Here is a 21,298-nt window from a genome sequence, read left to right as displayed (position 1 = left end):
CTGGCAACTTCTAATTGTGGGAAATACGAAAACGTCTTATAAAGAGACGTGCCGTAGAACATGTTGCGAAACACACAATAGCCAGCATGTGTAATTTGGGGGGGGGCTGGACCCGGGGGCTGGAGCCGGGGGCTGGACCCGACCAATTCCAGTTTTTGGAAAGTCTGCAGTGGTTCCATTCCATTTCATAGAGCTGTGACGCTCAGCGTAACCTTGTCGCACTGTCAATCCAACATCCAATCACAGAGCTTGATGACTAATCACGGGGTTTGTAAGGCAAGGCGGATGTTGTAGTCCCAAACGATAGCTGGGGATTCTGGGTAGTATAGTGTCTCCGGAAACTGTAGTGTCTAAATTCCGAAAAAACTATTTGTTTCTCTAAATCGAAGGTTAAAAACACAAAAGCATTGTACACAATTTAAACCAATCAATATTGTGTAATTAACAAGGATAAACTGATGTTTTTTAGTGCATGAGTAATGGAGATATCACTGTAATCATTTGACAGTGAGGGGAATATATCCGGTTTTATTATGAAAACTTCGAGACCGGAAAAACTGTTTTCACCCACGCTAACTTTACATGGAAGCTGCATACACGTTATCCTGACAAGACCTCAAATCATCTTCGTAATATCTATCAAACTATAGATCCTACACATCCACTGGACGTGGATTCTAAGAGTACAATACACGCTTCTCGCTAGAAATCGAATCAAAAAGCATTTTAATGACCAAACTATTCCACAATTTAGGATTTTCCAGAGAGGGTTATTTGTGAATAAACGTCCCTCCGGAGCGTTTGCAATGAACGGGACGGGAGCATGTTGTTATATCTCTCACAGGCTCCGCCCTCTACTGGACTCTATGGGTACTACCCTCTATGCAAGCATTCATCGCCTGGACAGGCAGGAAGAGCCTGCCCCACGGGGATTTGTGCGCACTCCACACGGGCTGTGGCTGTGTCGACAGCCTTATTCGACGGTGTGAGTGTGGAGGATATATGCACAGCGGCGTCTTGGTCAACGCCAGGCCCCTTCATAAAGTTTTATCTCTTGGACATGTCTGGCTCTTTCTCCAGCACTGTTTTTTGAGCACACTTTCTGCGAGGTAAGCGCAGCAGAGTGTGCTCTGTCAGCCGCAGCCCAGACTTCTCCACGGTCACAACCGGGTTAAAGGAGAATGTGGGGCAGTGCAGCTGCTGACCAGAAAAGCCGGTCAGGGGCAGTAGGGTGGAATGATGTTGTTGGACGACAGTGCGCGTATACATCAGGGCTCCACCCACTGTACCCATAGAGTCCAGTAGAGGGCGGAGCCTGTGAGAGATATAACGTTGGGTTACGTATTGTAACCCTTGTTATATTAGCACAGGCGGAGCCCTCTACTCAGGGCACTGTCTGTCCTATATCGCTCGCTGAAGAGAGGTGTAGGTTGATAGTCAGGAGGCTTTTATACGGTGAGATGCGCGCGGATTCAGGTAGGCCCGCCCCGGGGCCGGCTACGTCTATAGAAGTCTCAGTAGGTGAATGCTTGCATAGAGGGTAGTACCCATAGAGTCCAGTAGAGATGCCGCCCTCTACTGGAGGGCGGCATCCCCTAATTAGGGATGCCAGCGATTATTCGATTATTCGTTACAGTCTCCATAATCGAAAATTATTTTAAAAATTCGATTTTATTTATATATATTTTTATTATTATTTATGTTTTTAGTTTTTTTTCCGGCTTAGTTTCAACCAAAATATAGACTAATGCTAATAATAGTAATAGTATTAATAATTGTAAATGGCCATTGGTCACACCACCAGTTTGTTTTACTGTAAACTTGGAGGAAGCCAGCAGCAATCGAATAATCGATTTTGATCATGGTCAGTTTCTGGCATCCCTAGTGCTAATATAACAAGGGTTACAATACGTAACCCAACGTTTCTTACACGACCACTAGAGCGCCTCTAGTGGTCGTAAGAGAGCTTGATGACTAATCACGGGGTTTGTAAGGCAAGGCGGATGTTGTAGTCCCAAACGATAGCTGGGGATTCTGGGTAGTATAGTGTCTCCGGAAACTGTAGTGTCTAAATTCCGAAAAAACTATTTGTTTCTCTAAATCGAAGGTTAAAAACACAAAAGTATTGTACACAATTTAAACCAATCAATATTGTGTAATTAACAAGGATAAACTCTTAAAAATAAGAGTTTGTTCTTTGAGTTAGTCAGCTTCAGAGTCCTGACTGATCTAACGGACCGTCCACACAGCGGCTTTGGAAAAAGCTTGGAGCTGGGCGTGTCTGAAGCTCGACCAACAACCAATCACATGAATCTCCCGCCCCTGACACACAAGCAGCGGTTTGAGCTTGTACTGGCATATGATTCGATTGGCTGACGCTTCTGCCGAGGCTTCAAAAGTTGAACATTGCTCAACCTTTGAAATCTGAAACGCCAGGAAAGCTCCGCTCTGCTTCCCACAATGCAGTTCGACGAAAAGTGACGTTACCCCATTCAAAGTGAAAGGGCAGAAGCTTCCAACGCCGCTGTGTGGACGGGCCGTTAGGCTTTACATCCCATCATATCTTCTCTGCAAACACTACGACTGACTGCTCTCAGCTGCATCGGAGGAAATAACTGCTCAGTAATCTAGAAACAAAAAACATAACAGGAAAACAAAATAGAGTATCTTTTCACTCTTCTGTAAAATCCCATATGTCTGTTAAAAGGTTACTTACTCAATGTAGCTTTGCTTACAGTGTTTGTTTTTGAACCTGCAGTCAGTGGGTAACATCACTGACTTGTTGTGATCCTAGTGAGAGAAACACATCCCTGTGTTTAATACAATACTGCTGAACCAGCAGAGACCCCTCACTGACCTGAGGGTCTCCAGTCTGCAGTCTGGACCCTCCAGAAGATCTCTCAGCAGCTCCTCATCTGAATCCGGCAGATCGTTGTCACTCAGGTTCAGATCTCTCAGATGGATGTTGGACTTCAGAGCTGAGGCCAGAGCAGAACAGCTGATCTCTGACAAACTGCAGTTCTCCAGACTGAATAAAGAAAACATGATGTCACTTTAGAAAACAAAGTTCATGTTTGAAATAACTCCAGGTTTAATAATCTGATCAGAGAAGAAGAAGGTTAGAAAGTGGAAACTCCAAAGGTAAAAGCTGTAAGAGAGAAAAAGTGAAAAGATCTCTCATTAATATGAAAGACAACGTGCTTCTCCTTCAATAATAAAGAGGTGACTTCACATCTGAGACTCTGCTCCATCTACACCAGAGGTGCCCAGTACGTCGACCGCGGGCGACCGGTCGACCGCGAGGGCAATGCTGGTAGATCGCGAGTCATTCATAAAAAAAAATCCTGTTCCGTTAAAATAGACAAAACAGGTTTTGATCCCTCCTCCCTGCCACTTAATTCAGGAGTTTACTTGATTGACAGAAAAAGCGACCTATCGCTTTCCAGTCTGTTAACCCAGAATGCAAAGCGATACAAAGTCAGTCAAGTGCCGGGAAAACTCAAATTAAGTTAAAGAGACAAACAAGAGACAAACAACAACATGAGTGCGGGACCGAGCAAGAAGCTAAAGACAAACCACTTCCACCCAGAATGGGAGGAAGAATATTTGTTTGTGATGTCACATTCAAAGGTTATTTGCCTTATTTGTAAAGCAAGCGTCGCTCTGCCAAAGAAAGGTAACGTGGAGAGGCATTATCGGAGTGTTCACAAGGCATATGACAGCGACTTCCCTCCGAGTAGCGAGTTGAGAAAGAGAAAGGTCATGTATTATTGCTACACAAATATTATCTCGCAGTCTTAGTGTCGCCAACTCGTTTCTAACATGCAAAAAGACAAACAAATGCGTCTATGGTCGGTGTAGTTTCGACCTTTCCAATCCAGACTCTCCCGTCTGTGCGCGAGGGGGCGGGGCAGTTTACACACACGCGGCTGCTACATGTAGCAACACACGGAGGAGATGGCGGAGAGAAGCGCTCCAAGGTGTGGTTACATGTTACCCGTCTTGAGGTGGACAATGCTCCTTGCCAAGAGAGTTCAGCATGTGAGGGCGGGAACACGAGCAATGTGTCTAAACATTTATCAAAAGTGCACCGCATCCAGACTGAGGAATGCACCGGGTTCGACTGTCTTTCTAGCAGCTCTGCAGCCCCGTCCACGAGTAACGTTTCCCCGTCAGGTGTTATGTATGCTAGCAGCAACACACGCAGTTAACTCAATGATACAAACATGGGTTAATGATTAGAGGAAACTGAGTTACTCTTTTGTTAAAGTTTCAGCTATTCTGTTCACAGTTCTGTCATCAGATTATTTAATACGATTTGTTAAAACATTGTTGTTTCTTTTGATGCGAAATATTATTTATTTAATTTAAATAAAAAGCAATGTTAGTTTTGTAAACAATTTGTTAATTTAATAATATATGTATTTTTGAATCAAGTATTACTCTTTATTGTCTTCATTGTTAGTTTCCACATGCCTAAAACAACCTCAAGCTAAATCTAAAAGTTGATGGCTAAACAAGAGGGTTTGAGAAATTGTGCAAGGCATACAGTAATAGTCTGAATAGTCGATTAGTCGTTTCATTAATCGATAGATTAATCGATTATCAAATGAGTCGTTTGTTGCAGCCCTATTATCCCATGTATAAATAAAACGTGTTATTGAGCAACCCTTGCAATTTGGGATTTTATTTTTGGTTGGTAGACCTCGGTGAGCTGGTCATTTCAAAAGTAGCTCACCAGCCCAAAAAGTGTGGGCACCCCTGATCTACACTAACTCATGATGTGCAGCCAGACCAATAAAACCCACAGGAACTGATTCAACTCAAGATCACAACGTTTACAAAGATGGCAAATATTTCAGGATGAATTTTGAAGAAAAACATCCAGAGTATTTATTTTAGTCATCAAATCACAGCATCTTCAGTTTGAACTATTCAGTCAGTGGAAGCATCGTGTAGCTTCAGAACACAGAGACATATTAGTGTTTCGGAGTTTTAATAGAAACATTCATTTGTTGTATTTTTTTAATACAATGTATTTAAAGCGTGCTGCAGAATATAAGGTGAGTTCCAGGTGTTAGAGATGAGTGCATTATGCAGGGTAGGAGAGTCAGCATTAAGATGCTCAGCGAGGATCAGAGTGATATCAGCCTGATGTCTGCAGCTCAGAGTCAACACAACTCTCTTCATCTCAGCACAGAAGTTACAGATGGAGAACTGACCTGAGAGTCTCCAGTCTGCACTCTGGACTCTCCAGAAGATCTCTCAGCAGCTCCACTCCTGAATCCTGTGGAATGTTGTGACTCAGGTCCAGATCCCTCAGATGGGAGGGGTTGGACTTCAGAGCTGAGATCAGAGCAGAACATCTGATCGCTGACAACATGCAGCCGCTCAGTCTGAATAAAGAAAACATGATTAGAAAACAGTGTTCCTTTTTTCAAATAAGTGAAGGTTTAATAATCTGTTCAGACGAGCTTTAATCCACCAACAAGCAGATTACCAAGATAACAAGGACACACTTAACATGCACAAACCGGGGAACAGGAACCAAACCAGGAACACAACGACGAACCAACGAGAAGCACGAGGGAAGACAAGACTAAAGCTACTTCTCTTAACTTCCATCCCAGAGTCTTAGACCCTTCCTCCAGGGGTGCATAGAGAGGCGCTATGGGTCGATCTCAAGTTACTTATTTTTCATTTCCTTGCACCTCGGTATCACCGGAAGTTGATTTTTTTTGCGCCATCTTGAGGAGCGTCCCATTGCCCTTATTTGTGCCCGAAGGATCGAGGATCCGAGGAGCGACAACCGAGGAACCACCGGACCATCCTCCGGTGAAATCCTCAGCCACTCGCCCCGCCCCCTTTACTGTGTATCGCTCACTGATTGGACGATGCAGTGCATGCACTGATCTCATGCTTCTTGACATGAGAGCAGTTTCCCAGCGGAGTGAAGAAAACACATGAACCTCACGGGACTCACTCCTCAGTTTAAACTGCTTTTTATTTCAATGAATGCATAATTTAGTTACAAATATGTGATATATCTGAACAACAAAGTGGACAAAAATCATTTTATTAATTTATTGGAAACAAATTTCATGATCTCCAACAAATGTTTATTATGAACACAATACAATTAAAAGAGAGAAAGATTTAATGTCTGTGAGCAGGAACAGCTCTTTTCGTTTTACATTTTTATTTATTGTCATTTCCATTCAGTCACAGCTGAGACATGAATTATGTGATTTGTCTCAGTTTAACAGCCAACACAATTGTAGTGCCGTTACTTCATGTTATTTGTATGCCTAACAATACCGTTACGATTACACCGTTACTGTTCACAATTATTTAACCCACAATATTTCTGTTATGCACTCAAATAAATATTAAACTATTGTTTGTTTATACATTTTAAGAATGGCTGTTCTTATTTTATTTATTTGGGTCTACAACAGCAGGTGGGGGGGGGTGTTTGTGTGTGTCAGACGATCAGCTGTGCGGCGTCATCAAAAACGGGCGTCGCTTCACGTGACGCTCCGGAGGAAAGGACGTCCCATTGAAACTCTTAAAACTCACCAGGACGTCTCTCCATGCTTCCCTGGTGGGAGGGACGCGCGGCCCCTACACACGGCGACGTGCGTTGCCGCTTGGCGGTGGGCGTGTCTTGGCTAGTGCTTGTACTGGCAGATTTGCATAAACAGGATTTGATTGGCTGACGCCTCCGTCGAGGCGTCAAAAGTAGAACATTGCTCTACTTTTGCAGCGAGCACCGCGAGAGAAGCTACGCTTTGCTCCCACAATGCAGTTCGGCGAATCGTGACGTCACCCCATTCAAAGTGAATGGGCAGAAGCGTTGAAGCGGCAACGCACGCCGCCGTGTGTAGGGGCCGTAAGACGCAAGGAAAAGAGGCAAGTGAGGGACGCAAGGATCGAAGTTAAGAGAAGTGAGACGCAGCTAAGGAAACCACGAGAAGGGAGAAGAAGCAGGGAAATTAGTTTCCCTGCTTCGCTGGGAAACTCCCTTCGCTGGGATCGCTCCTCGCTCCTCGATCCTCCGGCACAAATAAGGCCACTGGGACGCTCCTCAAGATGGCGCAAACAAATCAATTTCCGGTGATACCGAGACCGAGGAGCGAGGAAATGAAAAATAGGTAACTTGAGATCGACCCATTGACACAATACTAATCACAAGACACAGCTGGGGAGGGCAAGCAGAAACACAAGGGCAACTGGTGAACACAATCAGATAAACACTGGGAAACCAAAGACAGGAAGTCAAACTAGAAAAGCAAGAGGTCATACATTTCAAAATAAAAAAAATAAAAAAATAGACCATGACATCATCAGTACTGACAGTCTGTGGAAGCTGAATCTGATCTTTGTTATTCTGATCAATAAGCAAAAACTGAAAGAAAACGTTTTAAATATATTTGTTCTCGGCCAAAATCTACAAATCATAAATAACGAGTGTAAGGGAAACTTCTGCAGCCATGGAGAGTCAGGACTCAGAGAGAGACGAGGAGAGTTGGAGCTTTGATGTCAAACACTGGTGGTTTATTACAAGTATCGGCCGGAGAATTTCACATCACAAGTCACACAGCCAGAGGTTCTGACTGCAGAGAGTTCTGGGAACACTGGAGATAGCCCCAACATCTGGAGACACTCAATCACTTGTCTGACTCTTAGGCTCTGTGACCGAGAGTTGACCGGTCATAAAACTAATATCAACATTATAGCTGAGGCCTCCATTCCTTAAGACAGATAGAAGAGTCAGGGTTGGTCATACACGTCAACAGGCAGAAAGGTTAAATATCTTAGGAGCAAGACAGAATTATTCTCTAACAACGAGAACAAATATATAATTATAATAATGAGATTATTATTATTTTTTATTATATACAGTTATTGAACTCACGTGAGAGTCTCCAGTCTGCAGTTTGGACTCTTTAGTCCAGAACTCAGCAGCTCCACTCCTGAATCCTTCAGATTGTTGATACTCAGGTCCAGATCTCTCAGATGGGAGGGGTCAGACTTCAGAGCTGAGGCCACGACTTCAAAGTGAGTCTCTGAGAGCCTACAGTTAGCAAGTCTGTCACACAAATATTACAAAAAGTGTTAGCATAAAAAGGAGTACTAGATCTTTGTACTTCTACTTTTACTCAAGTACAATATCTGATTAAAGCCAATCTTAAAATGATTAAACACACGCCTTTTTGCGACTCCTCTGTGCACACAAACACATAACTTGGAGACATAAATAAATAAGGATATGTTATTTAAAACACAGGTATGGAAAGTAAGAGTTGCTGCGGGCCGGGGGGGTTGAGACGCACAGGCTGCAGTGGAGACGCTGCGCACAGCTGATTGACAGCTGAAACACAAACCACCAAATAAAACAATTTAAATTCTTTGACTCTTTCTTATAGTTTCTCATCATGGGGGGGGGGGGGGTCTCCTGTCCCCGGCACAAACACACTGAAGGCAATTCTCTAATTTCCCCTCCTCGACTCCTATCCTCGATACTTAGTCCCGCCCACAGGAGATGCGAGCGGAGGAGCCGAGGAGGGGAACCGAGGAGAGAGGAGGGGAAGCAGCAGGCGGTTAGAGAAAGGAGAACTCCTCTCCTCTGAGCGGTCATTTGAAAGAGACGTCCATTAATGATGACAGGAGGCAGCAGCCCTCTGTCTGATGGACAGATGTGTTCATGACCACTTCTATATTTACTTTGATTCATTCACAGAGCGGTATAATGAGACTATAACAGGCTACAGATGCGGACATATACACACACGTATATTTATATAAATATATAATTTCAGAATCAAACAAGTATGAGAGCACTCTCATAATAACGCAACACTATCAGCGACTGGATATATCCCTACTAAACTAAAGCAAATAAAGAGAGTAGGCCTGTTATACTGAGTGATATATATTATAAAAAACACTGCTCTGCTTTCTGCACGGACCTCACAGCTGTTCTCTCTGGAAACATTGCGACGCAATGAAAGCAGTTTCTAAAATAATATCCAGGGGATGCATGCAGAGCTGTCATTGGCTGAGATAAGTTCGGCCGTGCGTCACGCCTCCACCGTTCCCGGAAATACATCCGTGGAGGAGCCGTGGAGGAACCATCAGTGTATCCTCGGTTATAGTTATTGGGGCGTTTTTGGCGCAGTGGTTAGAGCGTTGGTCATCAGATCATTGGTGAACTCCAGTTCGAATCTCGCCTCGGCCGCCACTGCGTCAGGCCGTTGTGTCCTTGGGCAAGACACTTTACCCGCATTTGCTCCTGTGGGTAATGTCCGCAGTAATGACTCTTACATGTCTAATATGTGTAATGTGTACTTGTAAAGCGCTTTGAGCACCTGTAAAAGCGCTCTAATAAAAAAAAATGTAATGCATTATTATTATTATTATTATTATAGCTCCTCCAGAGAGCCTCCTCGACGCTCGATCCTCGATGTGCATTTAGAGAAATGAGATGTCCTTCAACATGGCGCGCTGAAATTCATTTCCGGGTCACTACCGGAGGAGTCCAGGAGTCCAGGAGTCCAGGAGGGGGATTTAGAGAATTGAGAAGCCTTCACTGACACACTGCCTGAGGAAGGTTATGTGTATTTTGTCATTAACTCTTTTCGGACCACTTGTTTATTTTGGTGACGATCCGACCTCCATGCTGCTACTCTGGTTCAAACGGCATCCACCAAATTTGTCTCTCGACCTCCCCAAAAGAACCTAAATCTGACACGGTGTGAAAAGTCTTTTTAAGCTGTTCTGTCGTAATTTCCTGAGATCTTCTTCCTGCAGTCAGTCTGAATGAATATTAATACGGGGCGTTTCTTTGACTGTTTATAGGTAAACATGGGCGTTACGTGAAGCCCGCAAAAGCTGTGCCGCATTTCGAGTTGATTTATAAAGGGAAAACCGGCGTAGGACGTGCCGTGCGCACGTTCTACGCCGGTACGCAGTGTTTTATAAATCGGAAAATGTCTGTGCGTATTTATTTGCTTTGTCCTACGTACAACCTTCCCACGTGAATCCTACGCAAGGCTTTATAAATGAGGCCCCTGGACTTACTGTGCCTTTCTGCAGTTCCTCACAGCTGGAATCAGTCTCCGTCGCCCCTCCCCTGATGTGTTGTACTTCTCCAGGTCCAACTCATCCAGAACCTCCTCTGACATCTGCAGCATGTAGGCCAGAGCAGAGCAGTGGATCTCAGAGAGTTCCTCTGATCTGTTCTCTGACTTCAGGAACTCTGTGATCTCCTGATGTACTGAGTGGTCCTTCATCTCTGTCAGACAGTGGAAGATGTTGATGCTCCTGCCAGGAGAGATTTCATCACTTCTCATCTCCTTCAGGTTGCTGATGGCTCTCTAGATGATCTTTGGACGGTTGTCTGTGCGACCCAGCAGGCCTCCTAAGAGTCTCTGGTTGGACTCCAGAGAGAGGCCGTGGAGGAAGCGGACAAACAGGTCCAGGTGGCCATTTTTACTTCTGAGGGATTTCTTCATGGCTCCCTTTAAGAAGGCATCCAGGGATGGGTAATCCTGATCACTGCCATCACCTAAGTAATAGTCACAGTCTTCCTTCAGGAAGTCTTTCAGTACCTCTGTGTCTCTGTTGGTGTAACAGTGCAACATGTAGACTGCAGCCAGAAACTCCTGAATGCTCAGATGAACAAAGCAGTAGACTGTTTTCTGGAAGATCACACTCTCTCTTTTGAAGATCTCTGTACAAACTCCTGAGTGCACCAAGGCCTCGGTGACATCAAGACCACAGCGCTGCAGGTCTTCTTGGTAGAACATGATGTGTCCTTTCTCCAGATGTTCAAACGCCAGCCTCCCCAGCTTCAGAAGAAGCTCCCTGTCAGCCTCCGTCAGCTGCTGTGGACTCGTCTCATGTCCCTCTTCATACTTCTGCTTCTTCCTCTTGGTCTGGACCAGCAGGAAGTGTGAGTACATGTCAGTGAGGGTCTTGGGCAGCTCTCCTCTCTGGTCTGTAGTCAACATGTGGTCCAGAACTGCAGCAGTGATCCAGCAGAAGACTGGGATCAGACACATGATGTGCAGGCTCCTGGAGCTCTTGATGTGAGAGATAATTCTGCTGGACAGGTATTCATCTCTCGATGTCCTCCTGAAGTACTCCTCCTTCTGGGCGTCAGTGAAGCCTCGTACTTCTGTTACCCTGTCCACACACTCAGGAGGGATCTGATTGGCCGCTGCAGGTCTGGAAGTTATCCAGACGAGAGCCGAGGGAAGCAGCTTCCCCCTGATGAGGTTTGTCAGCAGCACGTTGACTGAGGACTTCTGTGAGACATCAGACACAACCTCATTGTTTCTGAAGTCCAGAGAAAGTCTGCTTTCATCCAGGCCGTCAAAGATGAGCAGCACTTTGCAGACAGCCAGCTGCTCTGCTGTGACCTTCTGTAAGGTTGGATGGAAAACATGGAGCAGCCTGAGAAGACTGTACTGCTCTCCTTTGATCAGGTTCAGCTCCCTGAAGGAGAGCGGGATCACCAGACTGACATCTTGGTTTCCCAAACCCTCGGCCCAGTCCAGAGTGAACTTCTGCACTGAGAAGGTTTTTCCAACTCCAGCGACTCCGTTGGTCAGGACCGCTCTGATGGGAGTCTGTTGGTCAGGTGAGGCTTTAAAGATGTCCTGGCACTTGATTGGAGTGTAATGGAGGGGCTTCTTCTTGGAAGCTGTCTCCAGCTGCCTCACCTCATGTTGGGTATTAACCTCTTCACTGAGGCCTTGTGTGATGTAGAGCTCAGTGAAGATGCTGTTGAGGAGGGTTTCACTTTGATCAGTCCCTTCAGTCACACGTTCACATCTCCTCCTCAGACTGAGCCTATGTTCATCTAGAACCTCCTGCAGACCACTATCTGCTGGAAGAGAAGGGAACATGAGAGAATCAGGAACAGGCTTTTGAGAATCTGAGGATGAAAATAAAGGACTGCTGTGTGACATGAGCAGGTAACATGGACAGGAAAGACGACGACCAAACAGGGAGCAAAAGGGAAGAGAAGACTAAGGCTGCAGTCGAATTGTGAGTTTAGCTTAGGAACCTTCCTAATGGAGTGAAATGACCCGGAAGTCCCTCAGTGGCCGCCATGATAAGAGCCGTTCAAATTCTCTAGATCAGGGGTGGGGAACCTTTTTCCTCTCAAGGGCCATTTCAATTTTTTCAACACCCTCCGAGGGCCGTAAAATTATTGTCCTCTGCTTAAAAATACTAAAATCACAGCCCATTCATTTGGCCTTTCTTTCATTCTGTGCAAAGAAAAAGCAACCTCTGAATCCAGATATCTCACCATGACTCGTGCACGCATTCACGTGCACGGTGTGGCATGACCACCAAAACAGAAAGATATGGACACAAGATGTGTGCAAAGGTATTTAGTATCCTATCCATGTGGACATGATTTAAGTGGGGGGGAGGACCTAACCTCCTCTCGGGGGGTTTGGGGGCATGCTCCCCCGGGAAGATTTGTTTTTAAATGTTGAAGTTAAAAGCATCAATCTGGTGCACTTTGAGAGCAACATTAGGAGATCTATGGATACATCTCTCAACACCCAGATGAAACAGACCTGTAAGCAGATATTTTACAAATCACTCTCCTTTCAAACTGTATTCTTGTTTATTAATAACAACTTTTGTTTACTGTCATATAGTATTTTATACCCGTTTACTGTATTCTCTTATTTTTTTATAACTATAATGATCATATAAAGATGTGCCTTTACCTCACTGGTTGTAGAAAAAGCTTCTTATATTCGTTAGCATAGCTAGCTAACCAGATGCTAATAACAACAAAGTTATTGACTGTATGATCAGAATGACAGATGAACAGATCGCCACTGGGCTTTCAGCTAAAGACACAGCCAGGCAAAAACTGCGGCATGTGTACGGCTCCTTATGGGTACTGACATTTGTGAAGTCCCGGCCCGGAGCGGCGTTCTGGTGCTCTCCGTCAGAACTGCACCCCTGCCAGGCGAGACATATACCACGTGATGACACGTTAGGCTCGTGTTGTGTTCATTGACCCTGACCACGCGTCGCCAGGAAAAACAGGCACTCGCTTGTTTAATTATTTTGCGGTCTAGATTTCATTAATTTTTTTCTTTTTTGCGTGCGTTTATAAATTACCTTGAGGGACGTACCAAATGGTCTTGCGGGCCGTATATGGCCCGGGGCCGGAGGTTCCCCACCCCTGCTCTAGATGATAGGAAAGGAGGTTTCAAATGTCCTCTATAACCTCCTTTAGTTTAGGAAACACTGGACCTTCCTTTACGAAAGAAAAGGAGAAAATGCTGCCCCACAATGCATTGCGGCCGCAGAATTTGCCGTCACACAACATTCGGCCGTTCACGGAAACAACCGATTATGACGGAGAAATTATATCATGAAAGTTACGGTGCTTATTAAGCATTTTAAAACGTAAGTGGTAAGTTGCCAAAGTGCTTTGTTTTGAACGTTCATCAGTATTATAATCAAAGAGAGAAATATGAACGTTAATTTTTACTGAAATGATCAAATAAAGTCAACTAAGAATCGTGACACTTCACAAAAAACCTGGAAGAAGATCTGATAATAAAGTGATACAAGAGTGGAGACCCAGCACCCCGTCGTCCATGCTTTACAACTCAACAATAAACCAAATAAACAAATTCTGGACATGAAGACTCCAGAAGGAACAACCAAATACTAGCTGGCAGATATCATAACTATCATACGCAGAGGTAGGAGAAGTACTCAGATCTTGTACTTGAGTTAAAGTAGAAGTACTCAGATCTTGTTCTTGAGTAAAAGTAGAAGTACTCAGATCTTGTACTAGAGTAAAAGTAGAAGTACTCAGATCTTGTACTTGAGTAAAAGTAGAAGTACTCAGATCTTGTTCTTGAGTAAAAGTAGAAGTACTCAGATCTTGTACTTGAGTAAAAGTAGAAGTACTCAGATCTTGTTCTTGAGTAAAAGTAGAAGTACTCAGATCTTGTACTTGAGTAAAAGTAGAAGTACCAGAGTGTAGGAATACTCTGTTTCAGTGAAAGTCCTGCATTCAAAATGTTCCTCAAGTGAAAGTAGGAAAGTATTCTCATCAAAATATAGTGAAAGTAGCGAAAGTAAAAGTAGTCGTTGTGCAGATTGGTCCATTTCAGAATAATATATATGATATGTTTTATAATGATTGATCATGAAAGTGTTCTCAAAGCTGGTGAAGGTGCAGCTAGTCTGAAGTACTTTGTATACTGCAGGGTAGCTGGTGGATTTACTCCAGGTGGAACTAAAGTCTGATTCAACACTTGATTAGATTTCACATCATTCATCTGTGAAGTAACTAAAGCTATTAAATACATGTAGTGGACTAGAAGTACAGGCAGCATTAAGTACCTCTAAATTGTACTTAAGTACAGTTCTTGAGATTAAGATTAAGTTAAGATTCACTTTAGTTATTTCCCACCTCTGATCACACGCAAGTGTTATATTTGTGCAGGACTAAAGTTTTCCTGAGATTTAGACTGACAGCTTTTTTTAAGGAAACACTGCTGCTGTCCCATGGTAAATATTTGTGTACAAACTTTAAAAAACAATGTTATATAACAGATCAGATGAGACAATATTTGTTGGAAACACCCAGAGCCCAGGCGGAGGTAAAGATGCTGCATGTGTTCGGCTCTTACTTTGTACAATGCTCCATCTTTCTCCACACTGAGGACAGCAGGAGTCTCCTGATGGAGGGCGCTGCTCCCAGTATGAGGCGATGCACTGTCTGCAGAACCAGTGTCCACAGCTGGTAGAGACTGGATCCTTCAGGACGTCCTGACACAGAGCACAGCTGGACAGCTGCTCCTCCACAGGAACACCACTCTTCCTCTTCCCTCTGTAGAGATCAACACATCCTTTAAAAGCACTTTACATTAGTGGAGCTGATTCTCACCAGAGGTACAACAAGGTGGAAAATTCTAGTTTGGTATTTTAAAAAGGTCTCTATATAATATATATTTGCGATCAGGTAGGTAGTTTAAACTTCACATTATTATAAAAACCAAACAGCATCCTGTCTGGATTCAAGACCACCCAGAGGAGCACATGTTCCCTGTATCTACTGAGACCAACCCGGTATCACGGCAAGACGTGAACATGTGATGATTTACCATGCTGGGAGACGTGAAGATGTCACGATTTCGTCCCTTCAAACGTGACAGTTACACGGTATTGTTAACATGGCCCAACCAGTGGAGAAATACCCGGAAATGCCAAGCAAATGCTCTACCACGACGGTCGGTGGTTATTGTCAATATTAATATAATAATGATTTATTTTGTAATAGTCACACTCGATTTCGCCGATTTTCTTGTTGCCCCAGCTGGTCGACACCTCTTTCAGCAGAAACAAAGGCTACATTAATGTATTAAATCGATGTTAATCCATGCGTGTGGATGTGGAATTAACGGACGTGACGTTGTGCGATTGCGTTGCCAGGCAACAGTTTTGGTTCATGTTAATTTACAAACTCTTCAACTACAACCGTAGTTATATTGAAAAACATTTTAGAAGGCCTCACGAAATACTTTAATGTACATTAAAATTGAAATGTGAAGGAATGTGTGTACAACAAAATACACACGTCATAAGCAATACCGGAAACAGACGTAGGCAAGATCCTCAGCTCGATGATTGGATGGTTTAGCCACAATGCACGCTGGGAAATGGGGTTTATGTGATGTGTAATCCGAAAACATTTAAAAAAAATAAAATAATACTTTATTCCGAGTGTTCTTGCTTTTCTCTTTGAAAGTCATCACATAACGGCATTGTAATACACGGTTCGGCTGCATTAAATATTACATATCTGCCGTAGTTCTCTATTTATAGAGCCCTGATGAGAAGACTTCTAGACAAACAGGAGAACTGCCGCCAAAACTGAAAACGAGACGTGGATCATAAATATATAAGCAATTGAACAACATCTTACATTTCTTTTCACACAATACGTCTCCTTGCAATATCAACACTAATTCGCCTGACTTTTATATTTGATCCAATTGGTAGATAGGCTGTATTTACACCATAACGGTGCACAGCTGATAGAAAGGGACACCTGGTGGTTAAAGCATGTTATTGAATTTTATCATTTTTATTATTAGATATTAATAGGATCCCTATAAAGTATATTCATTACTCGTTATTCTCTACTAATAGTTAATTAAAGACTGTATATAATGACTATTTTGCACATCGAAGGGGAATTTCCCCACACACACACACGGTATAAAAAAAAAAGGTGTGGGCTTCGCGCATTAGTTTTGCATCAGAGCGAACCTATCTCTAGCTCTGACATCTGGAAACGGAAAAGCCGTTTTATTGCATATGGATGATCAAAAATCATTTCAAAGGGACACAGACACATTGGATTAACCTATGGATTAACTTCAGCAGCGTTTTTATCGTTTTAATGCCATTGAAGACCACTTTTGACCAAACTACGACGCAGGTAATCCATGTTAGCGTTTTTAGCTACCTAGCGCCACATGTTTTGATGTCTGTTTTTGTTTATAATGTCGCGAGTTTGTATCATTGAGTGGTAATGTCTGCACCCATCGATTCCGTGTCACCTCACGATGTGAATCCATGTATTGGATGTGCAGAAAAGATCAATAATAAGGTTTTGTGAGTGATTTTCGGTGCAGTAATCTGTTAGCATTTTTCGCTCGTTGCTAATTCAGAGGCTCAGCGTTAGCATTGTGGGTTTTATTTTTTTTTTAAAAAGAAAAAAAGATCAGTTACATGAGTTTCTTCCCGTTACATGGATATAAAACATTCATAGTTTATTAAATGAACTTGCCCTCAGACACTGTTTCCTGCAAGATGTTGTGGGAGGGCCCCGGTACCGGGGTCTCTCGGGCTTAACAGGTTAAGCCCCAAGCTTGTTTTTCAGGTCTCAGGCTTGAAAATGACATTCCCAGAACAAATGACAATAACTTCTCTTCTAAAAGGGGTAAATTAATGATCTGGTAACACTTTATATTAAGGTACACAAATTAACCATCAACTAGTTGTTCATTAACATGCATATTAGCAGTATATTGGCTCTTTAGTAGTCATTATAAAACAGTTATTAATGCCTTATTCTGCATGACCATATTCTACAAGAAATAAGCCATTAGTTGAATAACCCTCTAATTAGTGCTGATTTATTGCAAGTAAGGAACTTGTTGTACATGAGTGTTGGTCTTAATATGCGCTGCTCAATATGGGCCTAATAAGGCAGCAGTACCACAAGAATAGTGATTCTCCCATAATAACACTTAACAAATATGATCTATTCTCATGTAACAAGACATGAAACTATAAGTGTTGATTGTGTCGGAATGACTAAAAATGTGGTATTTATATACATTTATATAAATGTTAAGAAGCCCTCAGACGCTGTTTCTTGCAGATGTTGCGAATTTTCCCCGGCCCGCGGGGTAATGGGGCTTAATAGGTTAAAGCTGCTGAGTCATATATTGCACCTCAAAAAACAAATACATCCAAAATTGTTCTATACTATCTTACTGTACTCTCCTGCATTTTCTTTTAGTTTACTGTGCACATCATTAAAGAACAGTTTACATTATCAAATTATTTAAAAACTGAATCCTCTTCAAGTCAGTTTACAGTAGAAACAGACTCTTACTTTGTGTCTGAGGGTCCAGGTTCATCACTGAAGTTTGGATTAAAGTCTTTAGACCTGTCACTCTTCAGAGACAGACTGGGGACTGGAGACTCTGTCCATCTGTGGAAACAACATGTTTTAAATATCATCAGTTCTTGATGAGAGCAGCTTTTGACTTTACCTGATTAAAGATTTTCTGACTCGTTCTGAACTTTCAGTCGTGCTTGTGGGTTTCTGCTGTTACAATTCATTTGAGAGTGAAAGGTTTTACATGTTTGAATTTTATTAGCTTTATTTAACACAAAGTCCAACATGTCAAGGTATGAGGACTAGCAGATCATTTACTATCGCTGATGATGCCAAGGAGCAAGAGTTCAATTAAACGTTGTTACTGTACTCTACTGAGTTTCATTGCTGCGATCATAAAAGAACAGTTCAGATTATCAGATATTAAAACAACTGAATCCTCTTCAGGTCAGTTTACAGTAGAAACAGACTCTTACTTTGTGTCTGAGGGTCCAGGTTCATTACTGAAGTGCAGAGGTCTGTCATTAGACCTGTCACTCTTCACACACACACACACACACACACACACACACACACACACACACACACACACACACACACACACACACACACACACACACACACACACACATTTAAATCTAAACCATCATAATGATAAACAGTGGTTTAAATACAGCAAATCAGTCAGACTTCAGACAGGCTGGGCGGTTACCTGTTATGTAACTCTGATGAATCAGAAACCAGGAAATTCAAAAGTTAACATTTGAAAATGTCACCTTGGACTCTAGGAAATATACATACATATATACATATAGTTTAACAGAGTAAATTATTATCATCTAAAAAAGAAGCAGAGCCTGGTGTTAACACTCACCCTGTTTTCCTCCTACTGCTCCGTCGACGTGTAAAGTGGAGTCTGGTAAAATGTCATAATTGGACTTTGACACCCTCACCTGTCTGCAGCTCCTCCCTTTGTTTAATAACCAGCCTTATCAACTGTACAGGTAAAGTCTGTTGCTTTGGTAAAAATACAAATAAATTGTCAAGAGTTTCTAAGCAATTTCAAGAGTTAGGGCCAAAACTATGGCCACCAGGGTGGGTGGAGGGGGTCAGGAGGACGGGTTTGGGCTGATAACCCAGGAGCACAGCGGAGGACCTGGAAGGGATCTTGGGCGGACGGCCCGGGGGCAAGGCAGAGACCATGGAGGGGGTCTCGGGCGGACGGCCCGGGGGCAAGGCAGAGACCATGGAGGGGTGAAGGCCACAGTGGGCGAACTCAGGGGGCCGAGCATGAGGGCGAAGGCCGCGGCACTCAGGGGGCCGGGCTCGAGGGCGAAGACCGAGGCTCCCAGGGGGCCGGGCTCGAGGGCGAAGACTGAGGCTCTCAGGGGGCTCGAGGGCGAAGCAGGCGGCGACGGAACAACTCCGAAGGACGGGCAGGAAGGTGCTGACGGGACAGCTCCGGAGGTGGGACAGGCTTCGGCAGGATCCCCCACGGGAGAGGACCAGGAGTTGGCAGGACCCCCGGCGAGACAGGTGACGGCGGGACCTCCAACGGAACAAGCCATGGGATTGGCAGGACTCTCAGCGGGACCTCCAACGGAATAGGACATGGAGTTGGCAGGACCCCCGGCAGAAGAGTTGTCGGCGGGACCTCCAACGGCACAGGACATAGGGTTGGCAGGACCCCCGGCAGAAGAGTAGTCGGCGGGACCCCCAACGGGACAGGACATGGAGCTGGCAGGACCCCCAGCAGAACCTCCAACGGCACAGGACATAGGGTTGGCAGGACCCCCGGCAGAAGAATCGTCGGCGGGGCCTCCAACGGCACAGGACACAGGGTTGGCAGGACCCCCGGCAGATGAGTAGTTGTCGGGGCCCCCAACGAGACAGGGCATGGAGTTGGCAGGACCCCCAGCGGAACCTCCAACGGCACTTCAGTAGGGACTTGAGGAGGGACTTGAGTAGGGACTTGAGTAGGGACTGGAGAGGGAACTGGAGAGGGGACTCGAGAGGTGACTAGAAAGGGGACTCAAGAAGGGACTTGGGAAGTGACGAGAGGAGGGACTCGGGAAGGGACTAGCAGAGGGACTAGAGAGGGGTCTTGAGAAGGGACTAGAAGAGGGACTTGAGTTGGGTCTAGAGAGGGGACTCGAGAAGGGACTAGAGATTACTTATTTTTAACCCATCATGCTCAGAGATTTATATAAAATGGCACATGGGTCCTAGAATAAATAAGAACAGACGATTATTTCAACCTTTATCTTGATAAGTGAGAGCGCAGGCTAGTCTACATGAATGCAGGGCAAGGCACGTTTCTGTCCAAAGGTTCCATGATGGAGTCGATAATGTTTTAAAATATCACTTTGAGTGGTGACATGCTGCATAGTTTACATCTCCATCCCATCTGTGATTCAAAAAATAGAAATGGGTACGTTTACCTGATGCTCATTATATTAGAATGTAAACATAACGTCTTGAATTAACCTCTGACACAACAATGATGAACCTGAAGTCGATAGCAGGAGGCAAAATGTCTTCAAGAGGACGTGGGACTGTTTTCTGGTGAGGCAAATAAAATAACAAAATAGTTGCATGATTACAATGTAACAATCATTTTAGTAGAATTCATTAAAACCTGTTTAATTCAATTAAAGGTGGGGTAGGTCAGTTTGAGAAACCGGCTCGAGATACACTTTTTGTTATATTCCATGGAATGCTCTTAACATCCCGATAGCAATGAATATCTGAAGTGCTTTGACAAAAAATCCATGAAAAAATGTCATCTGTGGAAGCCGTGATGCTGTAAAAAGTACAACCAATCCGTTTAGGATTGGATTGCCGCCCTGTCTGTCAGCCTTCCATCTCGTGCACGCACAAATGTATCTCGTGCCGTCATTGGGCGTGCCGTCATTGGGCGTGCCGTCAATGGGCGTGCATTGCAGCAACAGGCGGCCACTCTCACCAGTCTGCTGACGTCATGTGCGCGTTCATGTGTGTTGGAGGAGGTGCTCTGTAAGGAAGTCTGAAGGAAGGGCGGATTCTTTTCGGCCGTGTACTTTCAAATGTTAGTGCACTCGAGCCGGTTTCTGAAACTTACCTACCCCACCTTTAATAGAATCAATCATAATTAAAACTCAAGTATAATTTAAAACGATATTGTATTTATACACATACTGGGATTCTTATTAGGATGAGAGAAATAGAAATGCAGCTACAAACTAGCAGAACAAAGTTACGAGTAAAAAAAGAAATACAGCAGAGTGAAAACAACCCAGTACAAGTTAACAACCTGTATTAAAAAAAAAACTCACTAAAGTTAAAGTGTGCAGGCTTCATTTATTGCAGTTTACTGCTCTAAATGTTTTAACTCCTTGATATTCTGTTGGTTAGTTTAATCTGCAGCAATGCATCATATTCTAAGAGATCATATGTGTGTAACCGTGTCCTGTGAAAACCACATATTGCTAAAGAGATTACTAAAGGTCACTGACTGTTCCCGCTGCTAGAGACGGCTGATATAAAGAACTTCAGTGCACAGGTCACAGAACGAGATGCATTTTGGGACATGTCGTTTATGGGCATTGTACTTCGATAAACCTA

The 21,298-nt window shown here is 43.8% G+C and overlaps 1 pseudogene; it reads right to left on the bottom strand.

Annotated features, from left to right (window-relative positions):
* Window positions 1–2,775: 2,775 nt before the first annotated feature.
* Window positions 2,776–20,147, bottom strand: LOC117554381 (annotated as a pseudogene).
* Window positions 20,148–21,298: the final 1,151 nt, after the last annotated feature.

The sequence above is a fragment of the Gymnodraco acuticeps genome, unplaced genomic scaffold (assembly GCF_902827175.1).
Source record: "Gymnodraco acuticeps unplaced genomic scaffold, fGymAcu1.1, whole genome shotgun sequence".
NCBI lineage: Eukaryota > Metazoa > Chordata > Actinopteri > Perciformes > Bathydraconidae > Gymnodraco > Gymnodraco acuticeps.
The sequence above is the reverse complement of the archived record's forward strand: the minus strand, read 5'-3'. Positions and strand labels throughout refer to the sequence as shown.